Source organism: Erythrolamprus reginae, chromosome 8 (genome assembly GCF_031021105.1).
Source record: "Erythrolamprus reginae isolate rEryReg1 chromosome 8, rEryReg1.hap1, whole genome shotgun sequence".
Lineage (NCBI taxonomy): Eukaryota > Metazoa > Chordata > Lepidosauria > Squamata > Dipsadidae > Erythrolamprus > Erythrolamprus reginae.
The window spans coordinates 18,608,343-18,611,417 of record NC_091957.1 but is presented as its reverse complement, the minus strand read 5'-3'; positions in this window follow the sequence as shown (position 1 = coordinate 18,611,417).

Sequence of the window (3,075 nt, the reverse complement as noted above, 5' to 3'; positions counted from 1 at the left end):
CAGAATACTGAGCTCTCTAGAGCGAAAAAGCAGCCTGGCCACGTGGCTTCCAGTTTCCCAGGAGACAGTAAACACCAAATTTTTTCCACTTGAGAAGCAGTGCATGTCTGGGTTTATCCTACTCCCCGTCCCCTACTTAGCCGGCGGATTGTTAAAACACTCCAAGACACGACAAACAACAAAAACACAAAAAGGAGGAAAGAGGAAAAATACACGAGAGAGAGAACATTATTCCAAGATTTTAACCTAAACAAATGCAAAGTTATGCATATCGGGGCAAAGAACCCCAATTATACATACAAACTGATGGGGACCAAACTTTCTGAGACAACCCAAGAAAGGGATCTTGGGGCTTGGGTGGACAGCTCAATGAAGATGTCAACCCAGTGTGCAGTAGCAGTAAAAAAAAAAAAGCAAATTCCAAGCATGATTAGGAAGTGTTCTGTCGGGCTCTCTGGCAGACTCTCCTCCCAAAAATTCACAGGTACAAATTTCAGACACACACACGTTTGAAAATTCAAAACAATGTTCTTTATAATGAAAAGTCACTTAAACCAAGCCCTCTTTTGGTATAGCATAGAGCACTGGTCTCTAAACAAACTGTTAATTTGTACAAGTCCCTTATCAGTTCTGTGATACTTAGCTTGCAGCTGTGAGGCAATTCACAGTCCTTCTTCTTTCACAAAGTGAAACACACTTTGCTCTGGTTTAGTTTCAAAGCGGGGAAAAATCAGCACACAAAAGGTCAAAGTCAGTAAAGCAGTCACGAAACATAACGATCAGATAATCCTCCACAATGGCCAAACCCACAGGCTGCTATTTATAGCAGCCTCACTAATCACCACAGCCCCACCCAACCATAGTTGTTGTTGCCTATGCATCACTCTCCGCATGCGTGGCTGTATCATTAAGTCTTGTTCTGAATCCAAGGAGGAGCTAGATAATTGATCTCCTTCTGAGCTGTCTGCCCCACTCTCCTCCTCCCTCTCATTCATGTCTTCTTGGTCAGAGGAGCCTTCATCATCAGATTCCACCGGGGGCAAAACAGGCCTGCAGCATGTGGATGTCTCCCCCACATCCACAGTCCTTGGGGCAGAAGCTGGGCCAGAGCTAACCACAACAAGGAAGGGAATCGAAAATAAGTCGGAAAGTGTTGTATTGCCTCTGTACAAATGGATGGTGAGACCACACTTGGAGTATTGTGTACAGTTCTGGTCACTGCGCCTCAAGAAGGATAGAATGGAACTGGAAAAGGTGCAAAAAGGGGCAACTATTATGATCAAGGAAATGGAGCCCCTTCCTCATGAAACCAGGTTGCAACGCCTTGGTCTCTTCAGCCTTGAAAGGCGGCGTTTAAGGGCTGACTTGATCGAAGTGTATAAAATCATGCAGGGGACAGAAAAGGTGGATAGAGAAAAATTATTTTCTCTCTCCCACAATACTAGGATGAGGGGGCCTTCCCTAAAGCTCATAGGTAAGAAAGTGAGGACAAATCAAGGGAAATATTTCTTCATCCAGAGGGTTGTTGGTTTATGGAATTCACTTCCAGAAGAGGTCGTGACAGCTGTCAGCCTTGATAGCTTCAAGGCAGGATGAGACAGATTCATTGATGCCGAGTGTATCATAGGTGGTTATTGAAATGGATGTCCATGTGCCGCCTCTATGTTGGTTGAGGCAGACAGGGTTCCCTTGGGTTCCATTTGTTGGGTGTCAAGGGAAAGGGAGGGTCTTGCCTTCTCTTTCTGCTCAAGATCCCCATGGACAATTGGTGGGCCACTGTGGGACACAGAATGCTGGACTCAATGGGCTTTGGCCTGATTCAGCAGGGCTCTTCTTATGTTCTTATGTTCTAAGATTTGGGATGGTACTTCCATTTGAGTTTTCAGAGGGACGTTTGGGGATGGAACGAACACAACTGTGTGTTTGTGTGGGGGCAACATCTAGCTGATTTTTGTGGGGAGAAAAACCTACGTAGGATTGGATACCACCAGGAAATCCTACCACCGTAGCTTTTTTCCTGGAAGACTCAACAGGAGAGTATCATTTCAGGATTTGCAACATTTGTTCCATTGGCAGGACTGAGTTTTGGGATATGAAATGGGTCATAACAGCTAGTGAAAGCTCACTGATTTTTGTGGGGAGAAAAAATTATAGGATAGAATGCCACCAGGAAATCTTATGGCCGTAGCTTTTTCCTGTAAGACTCAGGTTTCCTGGAAGAGAAGGCAATATAAGGCCACACTTGGAATCCTGCATTCAGTTTTGGTCGCCACGATGCAAAAAGGATATTGAGACTCTAGAAAAAGTGCAGAGAAGAGCGTCAAAGAGGATTAGGGGACCGGAGGCTAAAACCTATGAAGAACAGTTGCAGGAACTGAACATGGCTAGTTTAATGAAAAGAAGGACCAGGGGAGACAAGATAGCAGTTTTCCAATATCTCAAGGGTTGCCACAAAGAAGAGGGAGTCAACCTATTCTCCAAAGCACCTTAGGGTAGAACAAGAAGCAATGGTGGGAAACTAAACAAGGAGAGAAGCAAGTTAGAACTAAGGAGAAATATCCTGACAGTCAGAACGGTTGATCAGTGGAACAGCTTGCCTCCAGAAGTTGTGAATGCCCCAAATACTGGAAGTTTTTAAGCAGATGTTGGATAACCATCTGTTTGAAGTAGTGTAGGGTTTCCCACCTAAGCAGGTGGTTATACCAGAAGACCTCCAATAATAATAATAATAATAATAATAATAATAATAATAAGCATTATTATTATTATTATTATTATTATGTCAGTACAACACAGCAAATGAGATCACTATGCTGGATTTCGTATTTTACCACCAGTTGGGCGCTTCCCAAGCACCTATGACTGCGCTAATAATAATAATAATAATAATAATAATAATAATAATAATAATAATAATAATAATTCAAGGCAGGATTATTATTATTATTATTATTATTATTATTATTATTATTATTATTATTATTATTATGTGGTATTCACACTTCATTAATCTCCTCTGCATCCAACTATATAATAAAACATTTGTGGGGAAAAAGAGAACAAAACGAAGTAACT